The sequence below is a fragment of the Ochlerotatus camptorhynchus genome, unplaced genomic scaffold (assembly GCF_037179485.1).
Source record: "Ochlerotatus camptorhynchus isolate MF236.1 unplaced genomic scaffold, CSIRO-AGI_Acam_v1.1 ptg000379l, whole genome shotgun sequence".
Lineage (NCBI taxonomy): Eukaryota > Metazoa > Arthropoda > Insecta > Diptera > Culicidae > Ochlerotatus > Ochlerotatus camptorhynchus.
The window spans coordinates 678658-697183 of NW_027040867.1; the positions used below are offsets into that span (position 1 = coordinate 678658).

Genomic DNA, 18526 nt, shown 5'->3' on the forward strand with positions numbered 1-18526 from the left:
CATACTGCGGTCGTTTTTTTTTTTTTTTTTTTTTTTTTTTTTTTTTTAATTATAGTCACTTTAACACTCTTGGGTCATTCGTGACTTGTCCGGGGGTGAGATTTGAACTCGTGACTTTGGCGTGAGAGGTATGGATGCTAACCACTACGCCGGGGTCGCCCCCATACTGCGGTCGTGTCTAGGACACAACCCTTTTTTTTTTTTTTGTAACTTGATCCCATCGCACAAGATTTTTGATTGAAAATTGTCCTCTATTTATTATGAAGCCAAACACAAAATCTAACATAATTATTCAGAATATTCGTGGTCAACACGCCAGCAGTAACACGGTTTATCATGCGCTTTACGGCCATTATTTTCTCGGGATATCGAAGAAGGATCTTGGTATCATTTATGGAAAATGCCGATCAACTATTAACGAGTGGTTCTTCAAGTACGAGTGAGATGGAATTTTCCGAAGGAAGCAGCACCTGCAGGTGTTTAAGAAATTCAGCACCGATATGCGTGCTTGGCTTGTCAACCTATATCAAAACGAGTCTTTCTTGTTTTTGGACGAACCGAAACAGCGATTCCAACAGCGATTTCTGCTATCGATTAGTGTGTCATCTATTTGCACAATATTGCATGAATCTGGATTGACCTGGAAGACTATCGAAAGAAGGGCTATCCAGATCAGAGAGGATGAGATAGTCCGGTTTGTTGAGGAAATGCTTGCAGTTCCATGGGACTTGATTAACCTGGTTTCCCTGGACGAGGATAGTATTGACAATAAGAATATGCTGCGCAAAAAAGGCTACGGAGTTGTTGGCCAGAAACTTATGTATCACGGGAAATTCTATAGAAAGCCTAGGGTTTCTTTCTTATGTTTTCTAGGAATAAATGGCATGCTAGATAGTTTCTGGACGGAAGGGACATTCAACCGGCAAAAATTTTTCAGCAGTTGTCGAAACTTTGCTATAAATAATCCCCATGTACAACGGTATCCTGGGTTTCACTCTATTTGGGTTTTGGATGGCGCTCGCATCCATTGCGACGCCAATATCATAAGATATTTTCGCTCTATTGGCATCATTTCGATATTCCTACCACCATTTTAACCCTATAGAGATTATCTTTGAAAGAAGTTTGTGCAGCTATGAGTGTATTCAAAGTCTATGAGTGTAAGCATATATTCGAAAACTGTGGATACTTACCTGGGGGCGTTTTTCTTGCAGAAAAAGGTGTGGACCAAGGCCCTAAATATATGGATTTGAATATTATTCATGAATGAAAGTCATCCGCAGTCATAGATTTGATGAATAAAAGAAATGTTTAAAAGAGTTGCATTGTAAAGGGTGATACGGTCAAAATTTGGTCAATATCAACTTGACGTATTTCTTTCAATTTTGCATTTAAAAAACCTGAACACCCCTCATTTTGAAGGTGTGTGTGTGTAGAATGTTGCTCCTATTTTGATTTTGGAATTCACTCTTCAGTTGTCAAAATGCCGTCCAAGCAAGAAGAGCAGCGTATCAAAATTTTGCTCGCGCATCGCGAAAATCCGAGCTACTCGCACGCAAAGTTGGCAAAATCGCTAAAAGTTGCCAAATCAACCGTTACAAATGTAATTAAAGTGTTTGGGGAACGTTTGTCGACAGCCAGGAAGTCTGGATCGGGGGGAAATCGAAAACCGGAAGCCGCTGAGACGACAAAGAGAGCTGCCAGTAGCGAAACCCTAACCTCTCTCTCCGAGATGCCGCAAATAAGCTGGGTGTATCGTCTACAACCGTGCATCGAGCCAAAAAACGAGCCGGACTATCGACTTACAAGAAGGTAGTGACTCCAAATCGCGATGATAAACAAAATACGACGCCAAAGCGCGATCCCGGAGGCTGTACACGACGATGCTGACGAAGTTTGACTGCGTGGTAATGGACGACGAAACCTACGTCAAAGCCGACTACAAGCAGCTTCCGGGACAGGAGTTTTATACGGCAAAAGGAAGGGGAAAGGTAGCAGATGTTTTCAAGCACATGAAACTGTCAAAGTTCGCAAAGAAATATCTGGTTTGGCAAGCCATCTGTACCTGTGGCTTGAAAAGCAGCATTTTCATAGCTTCCGGGACTGTCAACCAAGAAATTTACGTGAAAGAGTGTTTGAATAAACGTCTGCTGCCTTTCCTGAAGAAACACGGTTGTTCCGTACTGTTTTGGCCGGATTTGGCATCTTGCCATTACGGTAAAAAGGCCATGGAGTGGTACGCCGCCAACAACGTGCAGGTGGTTCCCAAGGACAAGAACCCTCCCAACACGCCAGAGCTCCGCCCAATTGAGAAATACTGGGCTATTGTCAAGCGGAACCTAAAGAAGACCAAAAAAACTGCTAAGGGCGAGCAGCAGTTCAAGGCAAACTGGCTTTCTGCGGCGAAGAAGGTGGACAAGGTGGCTGTACAAAATCTGATGGCAGGGGTCAAGCGTGAGGCCCGGCAATTCGGATTTGGAAAAGCGGAAGCCTAACTGAATATTTTTCCTGAATTTTATACTAATTGAACTTGAAAAAGAAATTTAATTTGATTTTTTAAATAAACGATTTCACCGATTTACACGCATTTTCCATTGACCAAATTTTGACCGTATCACCCTTTAATATTTGTTAAATTTTGATAAAAAAAAAGAGCACATGTGATAATTCCACACAACGGAATTATTTTATTAATCATCCCGCATGATCCACATCCTCGCAATCAGTCACCTTCTCGGTTATCTCACGACTAAGGTTTGATTCTTCCGGTCGCGTAACCGATTCCATCGCTGTAAATAGTTCGGAATTCACCGATCCTCTGGCGGACATGCTTCTGCCTTTTTTCTGTTTCATTGCTTGCAAGATATTAAGAGCCATGTTTAAGTCATTCGAACGATCAGTCATATCACGGCACCATGCACCATTATGTGTTTGGGCAGCAACCATACTCCGATGAACAGATTGTAGTCGAGCCGCTTCCGAGACACCAGTCCAGCGAAAGTATTTGGACAACTCGATAGGAGGAGATTCAGCTTGCAACATTCGATCACGGTTGTGGGCTGGAGCGGAATTGATCAGCATCCATGCCCACAGCATCCAGGAACTGAAGTGTCCCTCAATGTGGGAATGACTGCTTCGTAGCTCACTAGCTAATACTGAGTAATCCCTAGTTGAATACGCCCCTGAGCGGTCAGGGTTTTGAGGTGCAATCAATCTTCGCATTACTAATTGATACTGACCTAATGATTCAATATTCGTGGAATAAGCATACACGAATATCTTAATAGATTTGCTACTCCATGATACCACAAACCGTGGTGTGATACGTGATGTTACATAGATCTTTTTCTTCATCGTATCTTGTAGCGAAACGAATTTATCGATGTCCTCAAATTCTGGATCTTGTTTTTCCGACCAGTGAGGAACTTCTTCTTCGAAGATCACCTGTCGACGTACGAGTTTGCAAGCTGGTTTCCAAATGTATTGAAATATCTCTTCGAGTGAATTCCCATTCACAAGTGTTAGGGTACCTTCCTTTGGCCGCAGCTGGCTTTAATATAAACGCTGGACATAGATCCCATTAAAGGAAAATTTTGACTGCACTCCTTCATCATCCGATCCAGAAAACTCAATATCAAAGTTCATTTCCTGACTCGCTAACATAATCACAAATGTCATTAAATGCCAAACTCCTGGGATATTGACACCTTGATTGGTACACTTTAGCCTACTTGGGCACGTTTGGGACAGCGCTTGGTACTGCTTTTGGCACAGCTAAATACGTGTTGCATACCCCTTGTGGTTTCTTCAATATCGAGTTATGGAGAGTTGACTGTATTAATATTTGGTTTGAATTTGTCATTCCATTTATTTGGAAATTTGTCTTAAAAAGTGTTAATTTGAAAGTACAGAAGTGATGTTGAAAAGTGCATTAATTGAAAATTTTCAAATTCCTATCGGTTACATGCAGTACCGACTGTTCTAACCTACGCGTAGCTACGCTCAGCTAAGTTTATTTACCTTTTCGTTCCTCTGTCCTTGATAGGAAATATCCATCTAATTCAAGACGATCATTTTAAAACTTACTAAATACGCGTCAATCAAGTATTGCACTACTGCTTGATTGAAAGTTTCAGTACATTATCAGTGGTGTATATTTGCATCGATAATGTATTGGAGCGGGGCTTACTATGTGTGAAAATAGCTTCGGAATGCTGTCACCTTCTAACTCCCGGGTTCAAACTTCATTACATTCATAAGAAATGATTGCAGGCAGATTTTATTTTGGGAGTTAGGCCAAGGGCGAATCTTCATTCTAATCTACTATTCCACATATTGTTAATAACTTGTTACACATAATAATGAATTGTGCATATGTTTGGGATCAACAAACATTTTCAGGCGCAAAGGAGCAACAGGATCGAGCTGATAACGTTTCTTAATTCCAAAATCTGAAGACTATTTTGAATAAAATGTTAAGGTAATGAGCAGCAACAGCGGACAGATCAACTATTTACAGCTTATATTTGTTAAATGCTTTATATAACGATTGCCAGCAACGCCGGCTGGGCGTATCCTATGGCTTTCCCTCCCTACTAACGAATGTCCACCCTTCCCGTGACATTTATGAGGGGTCGTAAAGTTCTCTGCATCTCTCTTAAGTAAGTGTCGGACTATCATTCCTCTCCCATCCCCACCAGATGCAAGGACGTAGCCAGGACAGCTCTAGCCTGTTGGAGGGAGACTCATCCTGTATCTAAGAGGTAGTGGTTAACCACAAATTACTATCTAACAGCAACGGATGAAGGTGTTATGCCTTCTGAAAGCAAAATTGACAAATTTTATATATCATATACAATCTTTACCACCTCTTCTTGCATCTTACAAATGATAATTATCATTATAGTATCCCATTGCTTCATAATAACGAAAAATAGCATTTTAGCTGTAATGAGCAATTGCAAGCCTGCCTGGGACCACGTTTTTCTGCTCAGTAAGCAAGCCACTGCAATCGACGATGTATCAAATCCAAAAAGTAAAAGCACTCAAGTTCCCTTTCACGCGACGTTCAATGTTTCGATTTGCTCTATACGCGTTGTTCTGGCCAACGTGACGATTATTTAAACCCTGGTTAAACAAGTTATTCAAATTAAATTACGTTCTCGAAAGCAATTAATAGTGTTTCCCAAACTGGATCAAGTGTGCGATTTTTTCTAAACAATCTGAAGCGTTCCACCCAATATCTATCAGTTACAATTTTCTACAATAGTAGCCAGGGATAAATCGTAACGTCTTTTCCCCCACAAGACTCAACTGCCTTCTTGCACTCGGTGCACACCTTACCGAAAGGATCGCTTTTCTTATGTTCTAACTAAAACGGCAAAATAGATCATGTGCGATCGAGGTTATCCCAGCAGGAAACAGACGAATTGTTTATAACTGGAACAAGCTCACCAAATACAATCACCTTGGCACCTCAAATACATCAAAAAATATACACAACCGCATAAAAACACATAAACAGGGAACACTCTTCCTAATGCAAAACTCACCACCATAAAAACTTCATAAACAGAAAATTTATCTGCAAGCATAAACTTTAAGAAACAACTATTCCTTTTCTTCCGGGACGCGTACATAGCATTTTATAATTAAATATTTATAATCTATGACAACGCACAAACAGAGAGATTTTCTATCTAATCAGGAGAGCTCGAGATCCAGAACCATATGACGTTGCAGGAATGGTGAATGCGTTGAAACCGCTAGAACCTATTGTTCAACTAAACGAAGTTCAGCCGGAAAGCGAAAGCAGTTGATCCTGTCCAATAATGGTTATGACGATGATAGCATAGGTGAAGCGAGTTCTGGAACCATTGATTTATTTCATTAGGGGTGCAGTATCTCTGGCTTCCGCCAGACATATGCCAATATTTGTTTCCTGACGATGTTTAGGAGCCGAACAGCATGAATCCAGAACCTTGGAATGCTGAAGAGTGCAGCTGGAATCCGAATGCTGGTCATGCGGTTCATATAAGCGATGAGACCGTAGATGTTTCCAATTCTTGTAGCTAGTTTTGGAGACAGAGTTCATGGATCCAGAACCATGTAGAGTAGCAGTAATGCTGAAGAGTGCAGCCGGAACCCTACACCAGTCTTTGTTACTCGTAAAAAATCCGTTCACGAATATGGGAATGGATTTTTTTTTATTATTGAAGTGCCGGACAATTAACTGGAACTCCTACCAGATCTTGTAGCTAGTTTTGGAGCCGAAGAGCGTTGATCCAGAACCTGTAAGAAAGCTGAACAGTGCTGCCAAAACCCGAATGCTGGGCAAGCTGTTCGATGGTGGTGACAGTGATGATACTGTAGATGATGCGAATTCTGGATCTTTCACATAATCCAAACGTGCTGTTAACAATGTCAAATTTCTGACTCGATGTGCATCAGCAACTGACACACTCCATGCCAAGTGCGAATGGTCGGGAACCTCAGAAAGCTTTATTCCACGTTTGCTCTCTTGACAAAATGAACGCCAGCTGGATTACAGCAAATGTCATTCAAATAAATGTTTGAATCTAAAACTGCACCCCACTCGCTCGAGTGCGTACACTATACATCATCCAGACATCCTATTAATATAGATAGATGTTGCATAGCTCCCGCCCAGCAATTGAATCCTATTTCTATTCATAACGTTTTCGTTTCATTGCCATCGGGGTAGTGCCCAAATCAACCCCTTCGGAAAGCGTACAACCAGTTAGTAGTGCAGCAGCAGCAGAGAGGTTACAGTTGTGATCAGTTCGTCGCTCTTCCAACGCCAGCCGGCAGCCGGCAGCTAGCTCAGTTCAGATTTTAGAAATTTATATGCCTGTGCATAAAGTCAGGCACGTGGCGTTGGGCATATATGCATGAGTGCCAATTGAATTATGAGCTTTTGGATGCATGTGCCTCCGTTGGGTTTGGTAGAGGCAGCATCCATATTGGATGTGAGGAGTATGCGTCGATGCTCAGTGTTTCGCGAATAATTTAAACTGTATTATAAATGCATTTGAATGCACGAGATACGTGGACAAATAAATTGCCAACACTGGTTGGCTATCACCAGGATGCATGGTGCAAATCGGCGTTCAAATAAATGTAGATCAGTAGGATCAACCGCCGACGTGTCGCTTCGGGACGGTAAAGTACGTGGTGTCATAAATTAATTTCATTTGATTATTTTGAATAACGGCTGAAATTGCGTAGTTTAGGGGTGATGCTTTTAAGATTTCTCTCGATGTCTGTCGGCATAAATTTAATGATGGTCCGCATCGTGACTTTTCAACTATATTTCCTATTTTCTGTGTTGTTATTAGGCTTCGTGCACAAATATCCTAACGCATGGAGGGGAGGGGGCCAAGCTTGCGTTACTTATTGTTGCATAGGGGGAGCGGGGTGAAGGGAAAACATACGTAACAGGATCTTGTCTCAGTATGAAGTTTATCACAAGTTGTAAACGAATAGAGTAATCACGGGACGAAAATGTGCATGCTGGAATGGGTCACATGACATCAACAATATTATAATGATATGCGATCGAAATTTGAAAAACTAACATTCCATTTGTACCATACCACGCGAAGACAATAATTAGCTTTGTAAAGCCTTTACAACCAACTTCAGAGACTATTTCAACCTTACATGTTTTCAAAAGACTGAAACGGCTTCAGAATTGACATGAGCAAATTCTTCAAACACCCTACCTAATTGGATACCAATTGCCACACGGTTTGCCCGTTCAAAATCATAAACGAAAATTCATGTCCATATTAATATTCAAGCAGTTCGTACAAACAGTTGCTACTAATAGCTTGAAAATCCTCTACAAAACACGTTACATGCACTGCACACTACATATGAAAGCGATAAAGTTGAACACCATAACAGCTATTTCCATGTGACTGTGGCTCCTGGTTGTAGATCGCCGGTGCTTGCAGTAGCAGGGTAGTAAAAACCACATGTGCATACTGCAGCTATCCCACCAAGTTCCGGTTGTGCCAGCAGTAGTGAGCGAACAGTGCAGACAAGTAGCTAGTATGCATGGACATTCGAACATGCAAAGTGATATTGTTGCAACAGCCGCGAGCAGAAAGGAATCCCCGCTATCCGCCGTCAATTGACACCACCACCATTAAAGAACGCTCACACACACACACACACACACACACACACACTCATCCTGACCCTCAAAGTGGCATCACCGGAATGCGGATGATGGGAAACATTCGGTTAGCAAAGCGGATTTAACAGTTCACTTGCCATTGAATTTCGATTTGGAGCAGTTCCACGCCAACTGATGAATGGATTTTGTTTTTTCCACTCTGAATTCCATGAATCTTCGCCTAATTCTGTAATGTTTTTTATATACGTCGTATGTATCAAACGTTAAAAAAATTGACATTTCAATACTACCAGACACTATTTTGCTTACTCTATCTTAAGGTAAATATTTGGGGCCACTACCTAATTTCTGCTTATTTTTCCCATCAAAAAATTATTTGTTGTATATGCCAATCGATCAAAACATAACTCAATGTTATATACGACACCTGTAACAAATTTGACAGAAGTTTAAAAAATGTATACACTACCGATCATAAGTGTAAGGACACCCCAAAAAACCATGCAAATATGTTTTGTTCAATTTTTGAGCTCCAAAGGTTATTTGAATGGTATGAATGGTATAGCATAAGGGAAGGTCCATTAAATATGTCACGCAAATTTGGCCCATTTTCTACCCCACCTCCCCCCTTGTCACATATTTTATATGGACCTGAATTGTTTTTTGTAAGGCTCGTCACAGTTTCCAAAACCCCTCCCCCACCCCCATCCCCCTAAAACTTTGACATAATTAATGGACGATCCCTAAGTGTTCTACTACTACTTTTATTTCCAAATTTGGCCAACCCAATTCTGAGAAAATCAGTCACGATTATTCAGAGTAAATTTTGAAAAATATTGTAACTTAGGGTGAACTTTTAGCACACAAAATTAAAATTATGCTGAACAATTTACCTACGAGGAAAGTTCTATTCAATACCTTTCAAATGATCTAAAGAGAACGAAAATTGGACGTAACATGACAAACATATGAACAAAACAAATTTGTCGAGTGTTTTTTTTTGTCGTGTCCTTAAGACTAAAGTGCAAATTTAGGAAATCTTCAATGTAAAACAGTTGTGGGTGATCTATAAAATAATAACTACGCTTTCTCGAACTAACTCGAACTAACAAAAATGTTACATACGACACAATCAAAAAGCTCGACCATTTTGATTCCAGCTTAATTTTTCTAAACGGCGTTTTTCATATTTTTCAATAAATCATAGCACGAAATCAGCTAATTTAATTGAAATGACGTCTGAGATAAAGTTAGGTTAGGGGTTCTTTATTATAACTGGTTCGCCTCCAAGAGGCCTAAACCTGGAATAAAAATGTAAGTTAAACATAATTGCTGGGGTCACCTCTGTAATGATCAAAGTCTAGTATCAAATATTATAAAACTTTGTTCATGTTCAGACTTGTTGTTTTTAAACAACTTTACATTTTCTTGATAAAAATCTTGATTACCATTTCTAAAGGGCTCAACTTTTTTTTTGTTTAACAATAAATTGTCACGTGCTAATTAAAAAGACCTATACCAATTCCATAGAAAAGTTAGATTTTAAACAATTGTCTTAACTTTCATACCAATATCATGAGCACAAGAACAGTAAGTCGTCAAGCATCTCGATTTAGACACCGTCAATCAAAACTCGTTGGAGGAAAATATTGTCTTCCATAGAACTTGTTCTTCTCATGTATTTCGTCTTATGTACGTTTCTGCCATCGTCTCAAAGTCGATGTCATCGTTGAAGCCAAGAAGCTGCATGAACTTCCAGAAGATCGTGCCAGCTCTTCTTATAACACTGTCCAACGCTATATTAAATAGCAGACATGAAAGTCCATCACCTTGCCGTAACCCCCTTCGAGATTAAAAGGCTAATTTCTAGTACTACACTATGTTTGTTTAGATCCGCTATGAAAGTTTGACAGATAAAACGAGGTGTTTGTGGATTTTCCTTTGTTTCGAGGGGTGCACCGATTTGATTAATGCAAAAATGGAAAAGGCATCGAAAGCTCTTAATTAATAACTGTGGAAGTGCACCTAGAACACTAAGTTGAGAGCACGCAGTAAGATAAAATACGGTAAATAATAAGCTTGAAATGCAAAAAAAAAGTAGTTCGTAGTTTTGATATATTTAATTGTTGTTCGATAGCTGTTTATTTGAAACCACGAATAATATTTGTGATCTTTTGATGAGCGTATAATGCGAACCTATCATTTCAGTAATGCGCAGCTCCACGCCAAATGACGAATCGATCAGACTCAAGCTTCACCGATTTGCATGAAACTTTGCTTAATTGTTAGTTTGGATCACTGCACATTTAAATCGGCCGTTTTCGTTTTCCAGGCATAAGTCAGGATTATGTGCCATGTCGGTTTGTCGGTGGTTTTGTTCCTTATCGCAATATATTAGACCCGTATTTTTGTTTATTTTGTCATTAGGGTGAAAAAATTGGAGCTCGATGGTTTTGACCAATTTTTGGCGTTCTATACGTAATGCACTAACAACTATGTACGCATTAAAAAAAGTAAGAGGTTGTATCCAAGACTCAACCGTAGATTTGGCGTAGGATTACGTGCTCGGTATCAATATTTGGCGACTATGTTAGGGAAACCACTTTTTGCAGGCAATCGGTGATAATTTTGATAACCATTTCAACAGTTGGACATTTGTGTAATTTTAAATAGTGACCTATTGAAAATTGATAAAGTATTCAATTTAGCAGCTTTGCAGAAAAATTACCAATCAATTGGCTTGTTTAGAATTAAAATCCATCCGCTATTGACAGAGTTATAAGTGGTCAAAATCTGACCACTTTTGGTAACACGGACGATTTTGTTTTTTTTTTTTTAATTGCATCCCCAATATGTTGCCGAGAGATGTAATCCTATGTCAAAATGTAAACTTTGCGGGAGACGATGCCATAACACTCGAAAGCAATTTTGTGAAATATGAAGTGAAACAAATCTTAGTTCTGCATGATGATTTTGTTTGATTGTATATATTTGTAAAGTCACCGGGAAATACCAGCTGGTGAATTGTTTTTTTTTTATGATAACTCCTTACTTGAAAACAGGCAAAAACTCACAAACAGGCTGCCTTTTCATGGTATATAGAGTGCAAATTCAATAATCAATTAATTACCTCAACATTATGCCCCTAATCTTAGCTCATACATAAATTCAGCAATCGACTTAATTTTCAAAAGCAACAAAAAATATCCATTAGTACCGTTCCAATGACGCGTTCATCTGGATAAAATTGATAAATAGCAGATTTTTAGCAATGGGCCCAATCTTAGATCCATAGGCCAACATTAGAGCCAATTCTCTTACAAAAATTCTATAATCCATATTAAATTTTCCATGTAAGCGCCGATCGAAACAAACATTTTGACGTCACTACAAGGTTGATTGAGTAAAAAACGAATCGTGCAAAGCGGAATGAAAGCTGAGGGAAAAACGGATTAATCATTTTGTCAAGCTTCTGATTTCATGTTCCATCAGATGTCACTGCTGTTGTTGGCGGTGGCATTGATCAGAAACTACACATAATTTATTTTCCAATAACTGTTCACAGAGAACAGTGCAGTGCAAAACAGGAGGAATTTACTTAAAATGATCTTTATTTCTTGTGTTTGTGTGGTTAACATGTATGAATTTTCAAGTGACACAGATGCGTCTTTTCAACTTTAGTACATTTGACATTTTAATTATTAATTACAATTCCTAGTCCTATCAGGCCTGTTTTAGAGAATGATCACCTTGGTGGGATTGGTTTGTTTTAAATTGAAAAAGGAAACTACTTATAACTACTATTTACAACTACAACTACTATATACACCTAACCTACTATATACAAATTGCTTATCAAAGCATGTTCTGATAAATTACATTTTTGTGCAAATTGAGTCTTAATTTCGTTAATTTTGGAATCTATTTTGGCAATGCCTGCCTCTTCATGTAAATTTGTTATTCTAGTGTCGAAAGGACGATCAAGAACCATCCTCAGCACTCTATTCTGAGCGACCTGAATTTTGTTCCTGTGAGTCTATGCACATGATTCCCACACCGGAGCTGCGTAGAGGATTGCAGGTGCTATGATTTGTTTGTAGACGGCCAGTTTGTTCACCTTTGAGAGGCGGGATCTGCGGCAAATCAGCGGATACAGACATCTAACCAAGGCAGAACATTTGATTACAGTTTTCTCTACATGCGAACGGAAGAGGAGCTTTTCATCGAACAACATCCCGAGATAGGTTACTTCGGCGGACCACTCAACCCTTGTGCCATCCACGATTACAGTACAAGATGGAGCCGGTTTTAGTTTGGGCGATTGCCGATGGAGGAACATGATCGCTTGTGTTTTGGAGGGGTTGATTTTAATTTTCCACGTGGTGGCATAATCAGCAAAGGCGTTAAGGCATCGTTGAAGTTTGTTCGTTATTTCGCGAGGCATCCTTCCTTTGACGGCTATTGCGGTATCATCTGCGACCAGGAAAAACACGCAACCGTCACCGAGGGGAGGAATGTCGGAAGTATAAATGCTGTAAAGCAAGGGGCCCAGCAGACTGCATTGCGGGACACCTGCTGGGATGGAAAACGTGTCTGAAAGAAACCATTCAACGATACCTTAAACGACCTTTGATGGAGGTAGTTACGGGTGATTTTAACCAGATGTAATGGGAAGTTGAAGTTACAAAGCTTGTACACAAGTCCATCATGCCAAACATTGTCAAACGCCTTTTCAACGTCTAACAAGGCCATGGCTGTGGACTTGGATACAGCTTTGTTACTTCGGATGTTATTCATCACCCGTACTAGCTGGTGATTGGTGGAGTGCCCCTTTCTGAACCCAAACTGTTCCGGAAGGAGAATGTTGCTTTCCTCCACAAACTTGAGCAAACGATTGAGAATGAGTTTCTCGAACAATTTGCTCAATGCTGAAAGGAGGCTGATGGGTCTGTAGCTTGAAGGCAATGTTGGATCCTTAACGGGTTTGCGGATTGGTATGATTTTAGCTACTTTCCAGATGCTTGGAAAGTAGTGCAGTTCCAAACATCTGTTGAAGATAGCGGTTAGAAGAGACTGCACTTTCATGCTGAGTCTCTTCAAGATCAGATTGAATATACCGTCAAACCCGGGAGCCTTAATGTTCTTGGTGCATTTCAGCGCTGGGCAAATTTGTTGGACTGTAATCATATCCGCCGGAGGCACGACACAAGGGGAGGCATCTAGGTTTTGAAAGCATTGCGCAACCTGATTTTCGAGCGGACTTTGGATAGTCGAGCCAAGCAAATGCGATGAAGCGACATCCTCGCCGATAGCATTTGCTTTCTCCTGTGGGGTGATTAAAAGCCGATCGTCATCATTTTCGACTTTGAGGGGTGGAATGGGTTTGGGATGATTTTTCAGGACCTTGACTACCTTCCAGAATGGTCTGGAGCGGTCGTCCAGATTTTGGACAACACGCCCGAAACTTTCATTTCGGAGTGAGTCCATTCTGGAAGCAATCTGCCTGTTCAGATCGGCCATTTCACGTTTTTTGCCCAGATCTCCAGTCCTCTGAAACTGGCGTCTACGAACATTTCTCAGGCGAATCAAAACTTGGGTGTGGGAATCAATAGCAATAAACTTACCCCTCACAGGAACTCGTCGGATGCACGCCTCGTCAGCTACGGTTATGGCTTGGTGGAGTCCCTCCAACGCTCGGTTGATGTCCTCCACGGTGTTAAGCGGCGGGTTGTCGATGATGTGTCTGTCTACCACGCGTCCAAACTGGGCCCAGTTTACGCGGTGGTAGTCCTTGTGCAGACTTGGAGTAGGGGCCACGTTGTAGCCCATTTCAGCCACCACCGGTTGGTGGTCGGAGCTGAGTTCGTTTAAGGCTACCGGGTTGGACAAGCTGGTATTTGACAGGAACAGGTCTAGCGTCGATGGGTTGCCCACCGGAGAGATGAATGTTGGCTCATTCGAAAACCAAACGGAGTACAGCCCATGCTGCGAGTGGTCGAACAGCAGACGACCGTTCTGGTTCTGCTGGTAGTTCCGCCAGGCCTCATGGCGAGCATTTAGATCTCCTCCGATTACGAAGCGGGAACCGGTACGGGTGATGGTGGTCAGGTCCTTCTTGAATTTAGCCGCTAGTCCACTGCTGGCGGCACACTGTCGAGGGCAGTAGACGGCAATGAACTGGACGTATCCAGTCGACGACTCCACCTCCACCCCAAGGGCCTCGATGATAGAGGTGCGGATATGGGACAGAGTGTGGTATTTTATTCCTTTCTTGACGACGACCGCAACACCACCCCCCCTGGAGCTGGTGCGATCAAGCCGGATAATGTTGTGGTCAGGCAACCAGAAGCTTTCGCCGGACTTTAGATGGGTCTCGGTTAGAAGACCCACGTCGATGCTGTGCTTGTGGAGGAAGTCGGCAAGCTCAATCTTTTTTGCTCTTACAGAGCAAGCAATCCAGGTGACGATAGTTAGCGGTTTAGACGCCATACTGGATGATGAACTTACCGAGCACTTGGATCTGTTCGGGCTTATTGCGGCACTTACGAAGAGCACCGGACATGTTGACGAAAATTTCCATCAGTTCATCCGCTGAGAACAGATCGGGGTTGTTGTTTTGCGCTGTTGGTTGTCTCCAGAATCCAGGGGGGGATGGAGAGCTTTGGCCAGCAGAATCACCGGAAGTTGCTTGAGTGGGATGCACCCGCGGATTCGCTTGCCTTTGCTGAGGAGCACGAAGAGGCGGGAAATCCTCCGTCCGAAATGCCGGGACTTTGTCCTTCTTGCGTCCTGGTTGGTTGTTAGTTGCCGCCTGTTTTCGGATGCGTTTGAAGTCCTCGCGTTTGGAGCACTGTCTGTCAGAACCTTGATGTGCACCACCACAGTTGGCGCATTTTAACGCCACGGCTCCATCCGCAGGGCAGTCAGAAGTGGCGTGTTCGTGAGCGCAGTTGCTGCAGCGTGGCTTGATGTTGCAGTTGCGAGTGCCGTGTTCAAAGTTCAGACATCGTTGGCACTGGGTCACATCCCGATGGCCTCCACGGTACGGCTCCCATCGTACGATGATGGAGTACATTGAGCGAATAGCCTGCAGCGCATTCAGCGTCACCGATCCCTTCTGGAAGTGCACCAGGAAAAGACAATCCGGGTACGTCTTCACGTTTTCGTCTCTCCTCGTCATCCGAAAGACAACGGTTGGGGCCAGCTTGTACCGGTCCTTGAGTTCTTCTTCGATCGCCTTGGGATCAACATTCGGTAGACCCCTGATGACTACCATGAAGGGTTTCTCACCGGGGATGTCGTGCGTGAAGAATTCCGCCTTGGAATCCTTCTGATATTTCACGGCTACCTCGTACTCCACTTTCGTACGGAGCATCACCTGATCCTGCCGAGCTTAAACTCAGCTGCAACGCCCAGCGATGCGAAATCGCCAATGAGCGTCTTGAGAGGCACTACCTTCACCACCAGTGGAGGAAGCTTGACTTTCGCCGCACTCGGGCCGACAGAATTCTCGATTTCGACGGTGTCGCCGAAATCACCAATGTCGCTGGCGTTCGTCGCGGTAACATCGTCGCGTCCGCTCGTACCATCGGACTGTCCTTGATTCTTCTTCCTCTTTTTCGTCCGCTTCGCCGGGACTGGATTGGTATTCCCAACATCGGTGGGAAGAGTAGCGTACCTATTCGAAATAGGTACACTCAAGCTACACTCATCACTGATCTTCTTTTCCGCTTTCTCACGGAGCCTGCTCCGGGAGCGCTGTCTTCCCATCACACGAAGCGACCGACACTACGCGATTAAACTGCGAATGTTTGGAACAAACTAGGAACTTTCGAACAACTCGACAGAGCGAGCAAAGACCGAACTGTACTGCTTGACGTTCAAGCAGAGAATCCATGATGATGCAGTGCAAAACATGTCTGGTATCTCTATATATGCATTTAGATTAACAACTGAAGTCCCTCCTTCTTTACACATTCTGCACTCAAAATAGCTCACCCCTCACAGGATTTCCTTCCGAATTGTATGAATAGGGCGGGGCAGAAAGTATCGTTTGAGAAGAATATGTAAAAAATGAGGGACTTAGAATGTTAATCTAAATGCGGTACCAGACATGTTTTGTACTGTCAGATAGGGTTAACTACCCCATTTCCGGCTTATTAAGCACAACCCGCACTTAGTCTTTTTTTAATCTAGCGCAGTTTAGCACCAAACGGAATGTTATTATTACTGATGGCTTCCAAATTTATTTACCTTTCTGTACGTACCGTAAGATTGGATATAGAGAAACAAATTGTTTAGATATTGTTATAATTCGAACACTGCTTCTTGACGCCAAACTCGGCCTACGGATTCTAAACTCGGCCTTACGCATCGGCCTATCGGATAAAGAAAAAAATTGATTCGGTCGGAGAACTTCTTTTGTTTGTGGGAATTATGGGTGCAAACCTTCATATCACGCGTTCTCATTGACTTTATTCGGTAGTTTATTAACTAAATTATCGTACCAAACGACTAATTGACTTGTTAACTCTGAAATCATGGATTTATTTGAAGTTTTCTGCTCGATAGGCCCAAAATCGGCGATTAGACCGAAGTAGTTCTCTACCCTACTCTATTTTGTCCCTGACTAATTAATTTAACTTGTCGGTCACCTTTTTACCTGTATATGCACCTAAAGCGAATTGTTCCCACTTCTTTCAAATTCTATGTGGATTTTTATAACTCCCTACCAGCGGAACAGCGCCGTCTCTGGAAAATGGCCGGACGATATGATTAATCTCACCAATACAATCAGGCCTACAATTTCACACCTTCTATAGACAGGTTGAGCCTTGATAGCTAGCTGGTTGCGGGAACTGATGACCTTGACAAATGTCCAAATAATACTCTTTAAAAAATTTGTGGTGCTCCTGAAAAGGACCGTTTAGTCGTGATGGTTGAGTAATGCTGAGCTATTAGTGTGTTCAACCTCATCCGTGGCGATCTGTTAATTGTTTGGAGCAAGGTTGACGCGCTAGGCCTTGATGACCCACAGCTACTCACGAGGAAACTGATTTCGATCGCGGTGCGGCTTCTTCTTCCTTCTATGGATGCTCACTGCTTTCAGGATGCCTTTCGTGGTGTACTGGATAACGATGTTCAACGCCACACGCCGAAAGCACTGCTGCTACTGATGCTGCTGCTGCGGACACCGTCGACCGGACACCACCACACACAGACAGGATCGAATTCGATTTTTAAATCTGTGTTAGGGAATGCTCTGTTTGCAGGTAATCGGTGATAATTTTCATCACCATTGCAACAGTTGGACATTGTGTATTTTTCAATAGTGACTTATTGAAAATTAATAAAGTGTTCATCTTAGCAATTTGCCAGATAAATTTCCAATCATTTTGCTTGCTTAGAATTAAAATCCATATGCTATTGACAGAGTTATATGTATGTGATCAACACCTGACCTCTTTTCGTAATGCGGTCGAATTTGATTTTCTGAAATTGCACCCCCAATATGTTGCCGAAAGACGTAATCCTACGTAAAAAAATACTCTTTACCAAATTTATGATGGTCCTGAAAAGACCGTTTTCTCGTGATGGTTGAGTAATGCTGATCTATTAGGGTGTTCAACACGGATAAGGATGGCGAGCTGTATGTTATATGGAACTCACAAACAGGCTGCTTTTTCATGGTATACACAGTGTGATATTCAATAATCAATTAATTATCTCAACATTTAGTGGCAGACCATTCATAAATTTTGGTAACATACACAAATTCTATAATTCATATTAATTTCCTATGCCGATCGAAACAAACATTATGACGTCACTACAAGGGTGACTGAGTAAACGAATCGTGCGAATCGAAATGAAAACCGAGTGAAAAACGAATTGCACCAATACATTCAGACCTACAATTCCTCACCTTCTATAGGACCAGGTTGAGCTTTGATAGTTAGCTGCTTGCGGGAACTGACATCCGATTGATAACCTTTACAATATCCAAAACATACTCTTCAACAAATTTGTGGTAGCGGCGCCGCGGTGGTGCGCCGGTGGTGTAGTGGTAAGCGTGATTACCTTTTCACCCCAGCAGGCTTGAGGCATAATATCTCTGAAGTAAAGCCGTTGGTCCCCGGTTCATGAGTTGATGGGTCGAAAGGTAGGGTCCAGGTGTGGGAGCTGCCTCTCTGGCATCGGTAGCATTGGTGCTCAGCACGGAAAACAAGATCGACGGAAAACAAATCAAGGAAAAAAAAAACAAATTTGTGGTGGTCCTGAAAAGGACCGTTTAGTCGTGATGGTTGAGTAATGCTGAGCTATTGGGGTGTGGTTGGCGAGCTGTTAATTGTTTGGAGCAAG

The 18526-nt window shown here is 42.0% G+C and overlaps 1 protein-coding gene and 2 pseudogenes across 5 annotated transcripts in view; 2 read left to right on the forward strand and 1 right to left on the reverse strand.

Moving 5' to 3' along the window:
• Positions 1-18526, forward strand: part of LOC135710353 (uncharacterized) — a 444976-nt gene that overhangs the window by 359820 nt on the left and 66630 nt on the right. The window lies entirely within an intron of this gene.
• Positions 261-1270, forward strand: LOC135710316 (uncharacterized; annotated as a pseudogene).
• LOC135710317 (uncharacterized) lies at positions 2695-3645 on the reverse strand (annotated as a pseudogene).